The following is a 15,395-nucleotide window of genomic DNA, read 5'->3' as shown; positions in this document are numbered from 1 at the left end:
TAGAAATACCAGAAAATTACAAAGTTCTTGACCAATAATATGCAGCTTTTCCTACACTGCAGAAGTGTCAGCTAAACAACATTAACCAGTTCAGCAAGGCAGTATAGTGCGTATCTGGTATGTGGTGTATTTGAAAGTTTCTCCACCTCTACATCTGCTGCGGCAACAGACTTAGTGGGACCAGCTGAGAGCAAAGACAAATAAGGAAAAATGTCTCTTACCCTATGGTGGAGATATAAATGGAGAGAATTTTTAGATCAATCTGATTCAATCAAATGGCAAAAGCTCCAAAGGTATCTCCGGTATCACTCTTTTTTGATGAAGGGGACCCAGGCTGATGCACATGTTGCCACAGAGGAGAGATCTGATTTACTGGGGAAATGAGCTTTGCTGAGCAGTGTGGGGTTAACCAGGAAGTCTCATTTCCCCAGTAAATCACATATTTGCTTACATGGTACTTAGTCTGGTTTATATCAGGTGAACAGAAAAGTAAAGAGGTGTGGACCTGAGATGATGATGATGTCTATTTTGAGGAAAACAGAAAAATACAGAGAGCTCACTATAGTTTTCTGCTTTCCTTATACAAACTATAGACACAAAGCAAACTGTTTTTTTTTTTTATTTTAATGCAAACTCCTCAGAGCATCGTTTACCAGATATTTCAGATTGAATTATGAAGTCTCATCTCCAGGAATGCAGTCATTAGCTCCTCCAGTCTCTACTGAAAGACAGGCTGGGCTTACATTAGCCATGGCTAACAGCTTGGAGTAACTAGCAATAAAGCCAAATTACACCTTTGTTGAAGTAAGACTTTCTCACTCATTGTAAAGAAAATTAAGGGATTTTCCATATGACTGCGCATGTCAAATTTTGTTCAATATATTTAATGTCATAACCACACTTTCAGCCAGGAAAAGGTTGCTCAACTCCACAGCAGGAGCCAATGTTTGCATGGGAGAGCTGAACCAGTGTGAGCAAAATCTTTCTATACTGTACCTTCTCAACAAGTGTCCCAGAATTCAGTGTTTTTTCATTATGCTGGGTGAATTATAGGATGTAGGTATCCTACGGTCCATAAACACAGGGCCCAGCACAGTCATATAACTACTGTAGTTTAAAGCTTGGAGCATCTCAAACTGACATGGCAAAGAGATAGTTATTGGGAAATCAAAGCTGATAGTAGAATTCAAGAATAAAATTTTAAAAGGGAATAGGCAGGCCATTGCATGAGGCCACGCGTCTTGCTCCCACTGTATGGCTGCATTTAGTTAGTTCAAACACTGTGTAAATGTGTTACTCTACCAAAAATGTGCTTTGCAGCAATGACAAATGCGACTTGGTCATTTGGGGATATGCACAGGTATACAATAACATACCAGGTTCCTCTAGAGCAGCCCTATGAAAAGGTGTTCTCAACTTTCCTTTTATCATGATACAGACAAGTACAATATAAACATAGCCTTACAAATTAGCATGTAGACAATCAAAACAAGAACTAAAAGTATATCAATTTGGGTTTGTAAAGGAGTTGTCATAATGAGTTAAAGGCTACCCATGCTTTCCCACTCCAAAACTGTACATTTGTTTTTGGTACCTGCCTCAGTGAACATTAACTCAACTTCTGCTAATAAAAATCAATTTTCTTCTCAACAGCTAAGTATGCCGTAGCCTTTATTCCAGAAACCCCAGTATTTTCAGCTAGCAGCTTCACACTGTTCTAGGTTTCAGACCTCTTCTTACAGATGGCACTCATGACCAGAGACCCAACATACTAACTTATTTTTGCTTCACTGCTAGCAACAAGAATCACTGTAGGTCATTAAAGAGATTTGTCTGGCTGAACAGCTTTCTGAGTTGCAATGAAATAGTTATTTAATATCCTCAAATGAAAGGTACTATGCAAATAAACAGCACTGTGTTGCACCAAAGAGGGTCCTCTGAGTACCATCTTCTATTAGTACAGTAGAGGTAAATGGGTTCTAGCCTGAATTTTTGCAATACAATTTCCTGAACAGGCTTTAGTTTGAAATAAACGCTGCTAAACAAACTGTTGTCGACTTAGCTTGATAATTTTAAGCAATTAACCCATGGGAACTCAGGTTTCCTTTCCATATTTGCAGGTCAGCTGCCTCGAGAAAATGTCTGAAGTACAAAGAGGCTTTCAGGGCCAGATTCTGATTTCATTCAGCACGGTGTAAATCAGGAATAATCCCTTTAGAGATTAGTAGGAGTGAGATCAGATTCAAGCACTTGGAATTAAGCACAAACCATGTGCTTGGAGGCTTATTCTAATTCTGCTAAGTACAAAGCAATTCTCCTTCATGTCCCTCTCCCATTCTGTCTAAAACACTCTGAGCTGAGTAGCAAAGAATGTGCTGCTGTGAACACCCAAAAGAAGATGCTCAGCATTACAAAATACTTTTGCCTATGGAGTGATTAAATAAGCCTTGCAACTGAAAAAAAAAAAAAAAACAACCAACCAAAAAACCAAAAAACCCAAACACTTCCTCCCCAGGAAAAAAAAAAAGCCACCTTCAAATTACACAAGCAGAACAAAGATGTGTTTAAAGATCCCTCCTGATCCCCTAACCATGAAATGAACTATAGAAACCAACATATTTAATTACTCCAATTTACAGCATCTGGTTCTGGTTCTGGGCATATATTGAAGGAAAACATGAGCAGAGCTCTTGCCAGATGCCTGTAACATCCTTAGGAAGCATTTCAGTGAGAATTCCAGCACTGTTATGAATTAATACAATGTCATCTGAAAGTTACTTGTGTCATTTCCCTGACACTGTTTCCTTTGATAGGTCAGGCAATGAAAAGATAACCATGCCAGTGGGCACCTTGCTTATTTTTAATTAAGATCAAAAGCCAAAGAGCAAAAACCTTAATGAAACTGTTCATGTCCGTGCAACTAAACCAAAAAGACATTACTTGCTGCCATTCACAATGCCCTGGTACATCCCTGCTTAATATACAGCTTTGAGTGTGCACCTGAAGAATCCTGGTGAAAGAAGCCAAGTTACAAATTTCCATCTTACTTAGATCAAGATAAAAATCTCACAAGTGATGGGGAACTATGAAGTTACCTATTGAGAAGGATAGCATGAGCCTGCATAAATACTATTTTCATTAGGTGTGGAGTGATGTGCTGGTTTGGGCTAGTATGGGCTATGTTTTGGATTAGTGCTGAACACAGTGTTGATAATATAGAGATGTTTCTGTCATTGGTGAGCAGGGCTCTCCAAGGCTTTTTCTGCTTTTCACACTGCCAGAGTGGCGAGGAGACTGGGAAGGTGTGGGAGTTTGGGAGGAGGTGCAGCCAGGAGAGTGACCTAAACTAAACAAAGGGGTACTCCAGACCATATAGAATCATAGAATCATAGAATCGATTGGGTTGGAAAAGACCTCTGAGATCATCGAGTCCAACCCTTGGTCCAAATCCAGTCCATTTACTAGATCATGGCACTCAGTGCCACGTCCAATCTGCGTTTAAAAATCTCCAGGGATGGTGAATCCACCACCTCTCTGGGCAGCCCATTCCAATGCCTGATTACTCTCTCTGTAAAGAATTTTCTCCTGATATCCAACTTAAATTTCCCCTGGCGGAGTTTAAGCCCGTGCCCCCTTGTCCTATTGCTGAGTGCCTGAGAGAAGAGACCAACCCCCACCTGGCTAGAACTTCCCTTCAGGTAGTTATAGACGGTGATGAGGTCACCTCTGAGCCTCCTCTTCTCCAGGCTAAACAACCACAGCTCCCTCAGCCTCTCCCCATAGGACTTATGCTCCAGTCCCTTCACCAGCCTTGTTGCTCTTCTCTGGACCCGCTCCAGCACCTCAATATCCTTCCTGAACTGAGGGGCCCAGAACTGAACACAATACTCAAGGTGTGGCGTCACCAACGCAGAGTACAGGGGAAGGATCACTTCCCTGGTCCTGCTGGTCACGCTATTTTTGATACAGGACAAGATCCCATTGGCCTTCTTGGCCACCTGGGTACACTTGGCTCATGTTGAGCTTCCTGTCAATTAGTATCCCCAGGTCCCTTTCTGCCTGGCTGCTTCCCAGCCACTCTGTGCCCAGCCTGTAGCACTGCATGGGGTTGTTGTGGCCAAAGTGCAGGACCTGGCACTTGGCTTTATTGAACTTCATCCCATTGGAATCAGCCCATCTCTCAAGTCTATCCAGATCCCTCTGCAATATAATATGCTCAAGCATATAAAATAGGGGGAAGAAGGAGGAAGTGGGAAACAGTTGAAGTGATGACATTTGTCTTCCCAAGTCCCTGTTACATGTGATGGGGTGTGCTCTCCTGCAGACGGTTGAATACCTGCTTGCTTGTGGGAAGCAGTGAATTAATTCCTTGTTTTGTTTTGCTTGCATGTACAGCTTTTACTTTATCTTTCATGTTGTCTTTGTCTCAACTCACGAGTTTTCCAGCTTTTACCCTTCCAGTTCTCTCCCTGATCCAGTGGGGGAGTCAGTGACTGGCTGCCTGGTACTTGGTTGCTGGCTGGGGTGAAATGACAAGTGTTTTAGTCTCTCTGCTGTAATGTTTACATCACCTATGCCTCCTAAAATAGCCCACTGAGCAGGCTGAAGGACACCTTTAATGCAAGATGCCAGTACTGTGGCTTTGTTGTGCATCTCCTGGAAAAAAAAACCAAAACAATTTTAACTCCACCAAAAACCAAGACACTCTCCTGATGCCTGCTGCATGCCTTAAAGATCACTCATCAGGTCTGAAATCTTTCACCATGTACTGTTGACAAGGATCCCTTATCCCATGGCCTTTGTGGAAGTAAAAAAATCTTGTTAACTATCTCACGTCCTAACAACTTTGGACAGGAAGTTGAAATTCTATAGGAGCTAAAAGTGGACTGGCAAGAGCTGACACATCTATGAAAGAATTTCCTTTGGGAAGGGCAGGGTAAGTTTATAAGAAAGAAAATTTTATCTTTATTCATTTTGAGCTGGACTTTTGGACAGTGATGACTGATGGTTCTAAGGAAAGGTTCTGCTATACAGATGGAAAAATCCTGTTGGTTTTGTGTAAAGAAACCACAAGCCTGTTCATACAAGTGCCATGTGTTTTACAGATTATGAGAAGCCACAAGCTTTGTAAGTCTCAGTAAGCAGATGACAGCTTCAGCAATGGATTCAAATACACGTGCTGAGCAACATCCCTGTGCTGACTCAGAGGGAATCATGCTGCCCACGCTGTCTCCATGAGATTCTTTGGTCTTGCCTTCGATAGTCTCCAGGTAATGAGCAGATCAAGTCCTAATAAGCTCACTAGATATGACAAGTCTATACTCAAGGTTACTGTGCACGACCCTATTCTCTCTTGGAGAAAGGTGGAACTGTCACGCAGCCTTTGTTTCTAATGGAAGAGAGTATCATAAACAAATCACAGGACTTGATTCAAGATGCAGAAATACTTTAATTTCCTTAGAAGTCAATATTGTTGGTGCCAGGCAAAATAATGTTGCCACGTACCTGCCCAGGAGTAGCAATCAGCTCACAAGAGAATATGGCAGCTGGAGGGGAAGACCTGAAAGATTGATTCTGACAGCTATAAAAGAGGTTTTTAATATTCAGAAAAGTGCCAGTGCCCTAATAATGGAATTTCTGTCTCCAAGAACCACACTTGAGAAACGTAACCTGACGAGATACAAAAGTAGCAAAGGCAAATTTAGATCTCTTCCCTTCGTAGAGATGAAGGACTGTGAGAGAAATGTTTTTCAAAACAAGCCAATCTCTCCCAGTTTTACCCTCGACCCCTGGGCGCTGATGGCAGTATGCCACGTCTCACTACTTAAGGGAGGAGGATGCCAGCAGCACTGAAGCAGGCGGCACCAGTTCTAATGGCACCAAGTTTCACCCCATGGAAGAGCTGTCTTGTAGAACCAGCTGTTTTTTTCTGAAAGTGGGAAGGTTTACATGCCACCCTGGTAATCCCACCCTCGGTGTGTGCACCTCTGCCAGGCAAGCCTGAAACTCCCATAGGAAGTGCATCAAGTTGCCTTGGGGTCTTGTTCCACTTCCAGTCTGTTCCCTGAGAAGCTCTTCAACGAAGATACACACCAATATCTTCTGTGTATCAGAGTCAGTAAATTTCCAAGTGAGATAGTAAAGGTGCAAAATGGCAGAGAACAGCCAGACCCATTATATCATTTTCCAAATTCAGAGACGTGCCAAAAGTGTGGTTAGTGGCTCTGAGAACAACCTCGGTGGAGAGTTACACCTTAATGAAAAGTCATTTTCCAAAACAAAGCTGTGCTGTTTCTTTTTTTTTTTTTCCAATGAAATATACAGACACTGTAAGTTTGTGTGTGGTATGATAAATCAGGGAAAAGACATTTTGAGTGAGGCTTTTTTAAAAATTCATACACACAAGCACAGGCAAAAGAGGAAAAGTTGGGGATGTGTGAGTCCCTGAGAGCTTGCCTGAGGAGGAACTAAGGATTGCTTTCTGCTGCACTAAGATATAACACTTGGTCTGGCTTGTTCCCACAGGACAATTGTCATTTTTCCAAAATAATAACTTGAAAATGGGGCAAACTTCTTATGTTTGTTTCTCAATTAGTGTGATGATAAGTCACCACAGAAAGGACTTGGGTGTTTTAAGCCAAATGGACAAAGGTCTACTGTCTTTGGGGTTTTCTCCAAGAAACAGTAGAGACAGTAGCTGCACAAAGCATTTCTGCCTTAATCTGGTAAAATTTAAGCTTTATATAGCTGGTGAAGGGGCTGCAGTACAAGTCTCAAGAGGAGCAGCTGAGGGAGGTGGGAGTGTTTATCCTGGAGAAAATGAGGTTGAGGGGAGACTTGATCTCTCTCTACAATTCCCTGAAAGGAGGTTGTAGTTTGGTGGGGGTTGGTCTTTTCTCCCAAGTAACATGTGACAGGATGAGGGGGAATGGCCTCAAGCTGCACCAGGGGAAGTTTAGATTGGATATTAGGGCATTTTTTTTTCATTAAATGGGTTGTAAAGCATTGGAACAGGCTGCCCAGAGAAGTGGTGGAGTCACCACTTGGAAGTGTTCAAAATAAACATGAAGATATGGCACTTGAGGACATGGTGTTGGGATTAGGTTGATGGTTGGACTTGATGATCTTAGAGGTCTTTTCCAACCTCAACGACTCTATGATTCTACAATAGCATTATTCATCCAGACCTTTCAGAGGTAAAGGAAAAATATGTGTCCTCCTTCTAAGAGAGGAGAAACAAAGCTCAGCCAACAAGCCTCTCACCTACTGCAGCAGTGGGTCAGACGTCAGCAGAGGAAGAAATGAGCAGCCTCTTCTTCTCGTGCTCTATGAAAGAGAGACATCTCCCTCCAAAGGAGCTGGATTAGTAATTCTAGCCTATTGATTCTTTTCCTTACAAACCTCCATTTTTCCTCTATTCAAAATATTCCAAAGTGAATTGCAATTACATAGCAACATCTTCTGCCAATACTTAACTCAGTATCGACAGGAGACTGTGGTCTTGCAGAGAATCAGCTTATTCTGAACTCCTTTGTTTCATTGCTACTAGGAAACATTTTAACCACTTCTGCAATTACTCTATCACCTTTTTCTGTTTTTCAATAACCGTGTATTTTTCCAACAGCCAGCATCCATCTCCTGCTCCTTTGCTCTTTGGTGCTCTGACCTCACAACCAGTTATGTAGTTGCTTGAGGTTATTTTTGTTTGAAGCATTGGCTGTTTTACAGAGTAGAGTTACAGTGTTTTTGGAGAAAACTGGGCATTTACACCCAACTTTCTTTTGTTGGTGTATTTAACTGTCTGAATGCTGAGCATTATGTCAAATTGCTCATAACAAAACTAGTGACCTTCTACAATGGGTTTACACTGTCAGTGGATGATAGAAGAGCAATTGACATCATCTACGTGGATTTGTGCAAAGCACTTGACACACTGTTTCACACAACATCCTTGTCTTTAAACCAGAGAGACATGGATTTGACAGCTGTGGATTCCTTATCCACAGGGTGCTGTTTGACGTCTTTGTTGGTGACATGGACAGAGTAATTGAGTGCACCCTCAGCAAGATCACTGATGTGGTGCAGTCGGCACACATCCAGAGAGACCTGGACAGGTTTGAGATGTGAGTCCTTGCAGACCTCACGAAGCTCAACAAGGCCAAGCACCAGGTCCTGCACCTGGGTCAGGGCAATCCCAACAGATACAGGCTGGGTGGAGAATGGATTGAGAGCCCTGAGGAGAACTTGGTTGATGAAAAGCTCAACATCACCCAGCAAAGCACACTTTCAGCCCAGAAAACTGACTATGCCCTAGGCTGCATCAAAAGATCTGTGACCAGCAGGTCAAGGGAAGGGAACCTGTCTTAACAAGCTAATGAAGTGGCCATTTGAGATGACAGGAGAGCCCTGCTCCAGCAACCCCATAGTTTTATCAAAAAATTGTGAAGCTGTTGCTATTCACACATCCTGCTAACACCATATAGGCTTTTTCTCTGTAACTCCTGGTCTGAAGCAGTTTTTAATTTTACATATCTATTTTTGCACACTTTTAAACAGAAAATCTGCTGTGACAGCCATAGCAAGTCAATGATACTTTATGTTCCTCTGTGAGGTCTCAGGATCCAGGCGAGTAAAAGTAGTGCACAGTCACATGGAAAAAGCACCAAATTGAGGTTATCACCATAGTGCTACAAGGATTGTGCATTGTAGTAAATAAAACAGAATTATAGGTGACTTATGTAGCATCAGCCACGCTTCTGCACATCTCTGGTGACTGCATTACTGAATGGAGTGGCAGAGAGTAAATCGCTAAAGCCAGTATTCCATCTCTAAAGCCCTTCCCTCCATGCAGTTGAATATTCGCTTTTACTTTTCCAATTCGAAATCAAGCTGTTGGTCAAAAGGCAATATTTATATCTTTATTGGAGTTTCCATTGATTTTACAGGCTGAACTAAACCTCCAGGAAACTGAAATGCTTTCATTGACAGCTGCAAAAACTGAAGCAGAGAGCTGAGAAGGCAGACACTAATCTCTTCTCTGTGGTGACCAGTGACAGGACCCAAGGGAATGGCATGAAGCTGTGTCAGGGGACGTTTAGGTTTGATATTAGGAAAAGGTTCTTCACTGAGAAGATGGTTGAGTGTTGAAACAGGGTTCCCAGGGAAGTGGCCATGGTTCAAAGCCTGACAGAGTTCAAGAGGTGTTTGGATAAAATTCGCAAGCACGTGGTGTGATTATTGGGGTTATCCTGTGCAGGCCCAGGAGTTGGAGTCAATGAAACTGTGGGTCCCTTTCAACTCAAGATATTCTGTGATAACTCGAATAATTTCATTCCAATGATTATGGCATTCTCAGTTGCTGAACTGTACATGCCTCCATGTCCTGCTTGCACACTTAGTGTTTCTCTGTTTCGTGTTTCCACCAGTGCTACTTCTTAATCACCCAGAGATATTAGGCAGCCCTCAGCATTAGTAGCTGAAGTTTGAAGCTGAACTTTTTTTTAATGGGATGCAGGGCAAGCAAAAGTTCACTTTCCCCTCTCAGGTTGAATTTTTAGGCCAGAATTAGGCCTAAGTTTGAGAAGAGCAGCAGGTCTATTTGTTAGATGCAGAGTGAACCCACAAGAGAACTGATCATATCTGCTTCTTGATAAAAGCAAATTTTAACTGAGGGGGAAAAGCAGAGTATGTAGGAGGGGGAAAGAGAAGAGACATCAAGAAGCAAGAATTCTAATTCTTCTAATAAGCATTAGACCAAGAAGCAGGAGAGGTCCTTTCTTGAAATGTACAGAACTGCCCCTGAAAAGCAGGGTGAACCTTCCTAAGAATAATAACTTCAATACAAAAATAGCTTCAAAGAGACAAGAAATAACCCCCAAATTCAGGTGTAATATCAGTATCGCCATCGGTTGGCAAACTGTGCTGGTGCAGGTCACATCAAATTCAGAAGAATCATTCTGACATTTCTGAAAGTAAACTTTCTTAGTTCTTTTAAAATCAGTAATTCTGACTACCTAAGAATTTGAAATAGACTTGGAATTAAGATTAAGTACACAAAAAAGCAAGAATGCCTCACTTTATCAAAACCATAATTTTCTTGACCTACCTTCCTTTAACTAAAGATTGTTTCAATTTGATGTAAACCAGTATTTTTACCAGCATTGTCACACACACACACAAAAAAAATCTAAATCAGATCATCTGCACAAACTGATTTAAGTCAAACTCTAGTAAGAGAAATCATTAGATGCACGAAGTAATAGTGTAGACAGCTAAAGTCTCTCACTAATGCAGCTGCAGCCTGCATATCTGCCCAAGCAGGTCATGTAAAAGGTATCACCATATCCCAACAGGCTAAAGGAATTTAGGATATAAGCCTGGATGTCCTTATCACACTCTGACAGCTTTGGATGCACTCTAGGGTGTCATAAGAGACAAACACTGTCAGTTCAGCTCGATTCAAGTTGCAGGTAGCCCTATACCATGTTCTTTGCATAGGAGTTTGTAGAAGTCTCAGGATGAAGTAACACGGGTGTCTGCTTGATGACTAAACCTGAAGGACCACCTGCAGGACTCAAACTGCTATGTTTTAACCCAAATATTCAGATGCCATCTTCCAATTTAATCTGTAGTTTTGCATACCAGGATGTAAGCAGGTACCTTAAAAAAAAAAAAAAAAAAAATCCAAACCTGGCCTCATGCAGTGTGCTTTGAATTTGAGCTGAAGTGTGGGAATCTGATTCCTACCTAAAAAACCTAGAGGTGATGCCTTATGCTTCCCTGGCAGGGTCATATTAACTGAGCTGGCAGATTTTATAGAATTAGATTTCTTTTTTGAGCTGGTACAGCACTGTGATGTGTCAGCACACACAGTATTTCAGGTAAGTAAGATTAAGTCATTGATCGAAGATCCAGCCTCTAGAAATAATGTAGTGTCCTTTAAAAGGAACAACCTTTGTTTTGTGTTGGTGTACCGTAACTCTAAAAACAAAAGGAAAAAAAAAAACCTCTAAAAATCCACTGATCCTGGGAAAATGTCAGTAGCAATTATCTAGTCTAGAGACATTTTAAAATTGCATCAGATTTAATACCTCAGTGTCACTGTGCCAATTTTTACTCTGCAGAACAACCCTCCAAAGGGATGGATAAGGAGTGATCCATTGCAGGAGAGTTTTGGGGATACCAAGAGTAAGTGAGGTCACCTCCATGGCAGCAGCAGTCCTGTGTCAGGCGCCGGGAAATTTTGTGGTTGGACGCTGTGGGCTCCAACTAGTCTCTCACTGCTCGTCCTCCACTCAAACCCTTTGGGATGGAAAGCTACAGAATACTGAGCCTGCATTGTAATCTACTGCTGGGAGAAAGGACTTCCAGAGACGGAAAAGTTACTACAAAAAAAAATAAAACAAAACAATGGCTTTATTGAGATTATGTCCTCAGAGCAGGAAAGCTACACTCCAAGTATTTGTAACTATTTACATTGTATCTCTGGCACTCTGAGATACCTTGAGACTGTCTGACAGAAATAGTCGTGGGATCAGTCAATGGAAACACTGTGGTTTGAGAGATTAACAGATTTCCTGAAATAATATAAATCCTATCTGACCAAAGGTTTTGTCACCTCATACACAGGGCACCAGCCTTCTTCTCCCTGAGAAAGGATGGGCACGTTAGTCCAGATGAAGCAACTTAATCACAAGCACTTCAACGAGCAGCAAAGCCCGGAACGAATTACTTTCCACTCTCCTTTCTCCCCAGAATTGCATTTTAACAATTACTACAGTCTTTACAATCTATGACATCCGTAATCTTAACTCATGCTTCAGAGCATATTCTACTGATATTATTTGGAGCTTCTTTTAAAAAGAGCTTCTGGTCCCCCAAAGCCCCCCATTTTCCACAATCCACAGCTATTTCACAGCCCTGATGTACAGGAGCTTGTCAAGCTTTGTAGGATGTTTTCCACAAAGTGACTTGAGTTTGCTACTTACAAAGCAGAGCATGAAACACTTGGCACCAGTGTGAAGTGCAGGATGGAGTAAGAGTGGGAAAGATGACCAAAAGGGTGACAGCAGTTCCTCTCTGGCTGTTGTGAATGAATGCCAGCGTGGTAGAGCCCTTATCAGAATAATAGGAGTCACATGAAGGGGTAACTTTGAACAATTAACCAACTTACATCCTAAATGGAGACCACTTATATTGATAATGTTATCTACCTCATAAGTTAAATATTAGTGCCCAGAAAGCAAATATAGCTCCCTCAGAGTCAATTCAGTTGTCAGACACATGTTTTAGGCACTACTGGAGATACCCCAGACATCAAATCCACCTTTCTGGAGTCTCAAGTACAACATGAGGAGTCAAAGACTCATATCCTTCTGTACTAGCTCCAGAAGACAAGGGCAGATAGTTCAGGGCAGTTCAAACGGTACTTAGTGGCTATGGTTAAGAAGCTAAAATCCCTGAAGCCTGGTAGGAGATTCCCAGCTCCCTGGAGCAGATACCTGTTGGGCAATACAGAGCAAATACCTACTGGGCAATGAATCAATCCTCAAACACCAAACTAGCCCAGAGAGGGATGCAGACCTGCTCTAGATGGGCTGCAAAGGCATTTGTTGTTCCCACCAGAGGGACCAAGTGTACCATGCCTGCCAGGGCTGGAGAGGCTGATGGGAGCTGTCTGATGCCACTGGCACTATGGCAATAAGAGCGATACAGATCTTTACAGCAGCAATTTGTCTGCAAGTTTGTGTCTTCTCTTGCACTAGTCATAGTTCTCAGGAAATATCTGTGTGGGTCAAGAAGCTGATAATTAGCCCTAGAGTTTATTTTCAGTTTGCATACCTCTGACCATGAACACGACAAACAGGCTTTGACGCAGTTAAGCAAGATCATGTCAGAGAGAGGCAAAGGTATGTTTGCGACACTTCACCGTATTCACTGGAATTCCCACCCATGTTTTAACAACCTATACGAGCAATCTCTTATCAGTTAAAAATGCGCCTTTTTCCTCTTCGTGCAAGCTTGATTACACAGATGCCATTTAGCAAATATTTTACAGTAAATCAAAGTATGTTAGATTATTTTATAGTAATATTTGTATAAAAATATAAAAATTACTAGTACCAAGCTACTTGGGCTTGCACTGAAAGGTTTTATCAGAGTATGTTGGAAAAAGGGCTGGTTATTAAAAATAATTCTTCTGCTTAAGAAGTACTCCTAGGTGAAAACTTTATCCCCCACTTCACCAGTTCATCTATATATTAAGGAGTGCTGCTTCAGATAAGACACCAGTAGTCCTACGCCGCCTTCTGCAAAGTAAAGAAGACACAGAAGATATTAAAAATTCTTAAAGTTTGGTATGAGAAAGAAAAAAGTTAAAGAAATTCTACAAATGGCATGTGACAGTGTTGAAAAAAAGACAAAAAATGCACCCTTATTCAGAATTCCCTCTGCTAGAGCCATGAAAAGCTCCACCAGGTGGTGGGATTAACAGCACTAGAAATATGCTCTGGAGCTGAGTTTGCTCTTACTCCTTTGCTTTTAAAAGCACATTTCTGCTTCACCATGCTCTTGAAAATACTTCTAAAAGATGATCCTAATAAAAATGTATTTCTGCTATCATTTAACAGCAGGATTTGCAATGCACTTAACACAAAAGATGTATTTATAACTTAGAAGATGGAACTGCCATCTGCACGACCCTAATTTCCTCTCAAGTTACTTTCAGTTTTACACAAACAAAAAAGCAAATTGATTAGCAGACACTAAACTATATTTAGCTTTAAAAGTGACCTTCTTCAATTGAGATGCCATCACCATTATTAATATTATCAAGTTTGAAAGAAAAACTGCAAAAAAAGGCTGCAAGCTCCTTTCTGGTTGGGATGTGTGAAAAATTCATACAAACAGGGTAACTCAGTGCCTCTCCTGCACAATCAGACTGTGCACTGAGTGAGCCAGAAGTACAAGAAATTGGATTTTTCTCTTCTTTTGCCCTTTCAGACACTATGCTCTTACATGTTACTACCAGAAAGGTAAAATAAATGTATATTAGCACAACTGTACTTTAAAAACTTAGTGGTAGCTTTAAAGCCAGTTTGGCAGGATCATAGACTGGGACTTTAGTGCTGCTGTAGGGCAACATTTCAGTGGCAGGAGGTTGATATCCTGTGCCTCAACAGAGAAACTGAAGTGAGAAACTGGCAGAGGAACCAAGTGCCAAGTTCACCATAGATCTATGGTGGGGTTTTGTTGTTTCCAGGATAATCAAGAAAACAAGTGCCTTTAACTGATGAACAAATTCACCCTTTCTATTCACACACACCTATTTCCCCCCTCACCCCGGCCATGGCCCGAACATATGTTCAAACAGATTAAAAACTGTCAGTTCCCAGATGAGCTCAGAAAGGACCTTAAGCACAGACGTGCCCTGCAGGTAACCATCCTGCCGTTTCCAAAAGCAGGAAAGGGAACACAAGGCCAGCCCCAGCTTCTTCTAACACGAGAGCAGCTCTGTCAAAGCATTGTGAACAGTGTGTAGAGCACTGCTGGTTTTGGATGGAGACAGAAAAAGTGAGGAGGGGTGAACATATAGGCTGCGGAAGGTGCTGCCTGGCATGGATGGCACAATGCTATGGATGTAACAATCTAAGTAATTCCAAGCAGATGCTTCACACAGAGCCACCCCTCCAGCTAAAGCCATGTAAATAATATACAGGAGGAGCTTGCTGCTAATTGAGTACCTTCCAAAACGCCAAGAGGCAGGAAGACTCCAGTTAAAGAAGACTCTTCATTTTAACTTGTGTCACTGAAGAGCACCAAAGTAAATGAACTCTGGAGGACAAGATCAAAGTAGAATAAGAGACTTTTCTTTTTATATCCTTGAATCTCCTGTCCCTTTTGCACACTGAAATTTAATTTCCTTTTCAAAGAGAGCTTTTGGAGCTTATGAAAATTGACCCAAAAGATTACAAGGGCTTTGTCACCCTTCCAATTTCCCTGAAAGATCCATAATTAGGGAGGCTTTTCCTTTAACATATATATAATATGTTATATTATATATATAATATATAATTCAGATTTACAATCATATGGATGAGTTATTCCAATGTATTGGATACATACAAGCCCAACCGCTATAAAGAGCTGAAAAATCTTGTGTGCCTCAAATGAGTAGTTTGCTTTCATTTATGCCAAGACTACACGCAACCACAGTAAGGACCTGAGATGTATGTTTGTTGAAGAGATAAATACATCAAGTGCAATAGAAACAAACTGCTGACCTCGAAGATTAGTTATTTATACTCCACTGGAAATTAATTCTGCAAGGAGGGAGGTGCGAACGGATACCTAAGACAGCTAGTCTGATTTTTGCTCTCTAACGGAGTAACACTGGC

The 15,395-nt window shown here is 41.5% G+C and overlaps 1 protein-coding gene across 1 annotated transcript in view; it reads right to left on the bottom strand.

Moving 5' to 3' along the window:
- The window catches only part of ST3GAL1 (ST3 beta-galactoside alpha-2,3-sialyltransferase 1), a 79,278-nt gene that overhangs the window by 63,273 nt on the left and 610 nt on the right, over window positions 1–15,395 (bottom strand). The window lies entirely within an intron of this gene.

The sequence above is a fragment of the Corapipo altera genome, unplaced genomic scaffold, assembly GCF_003945725.1.
Source record: "Corapipo altera isolate COAL_440 unplaced genomic scaffold, ASM394572v1 51, whole genome shotgun sequence".
Classification (NCBI taxonomy): Eukaryota; Metazoa; Chordata; class Aves; order Passeriformes; family Pipridae; genus Corapipo; species Corapipo altera.
This window is presented reverse-complemented; position numbering and strand designations above follow the sequence as displayed.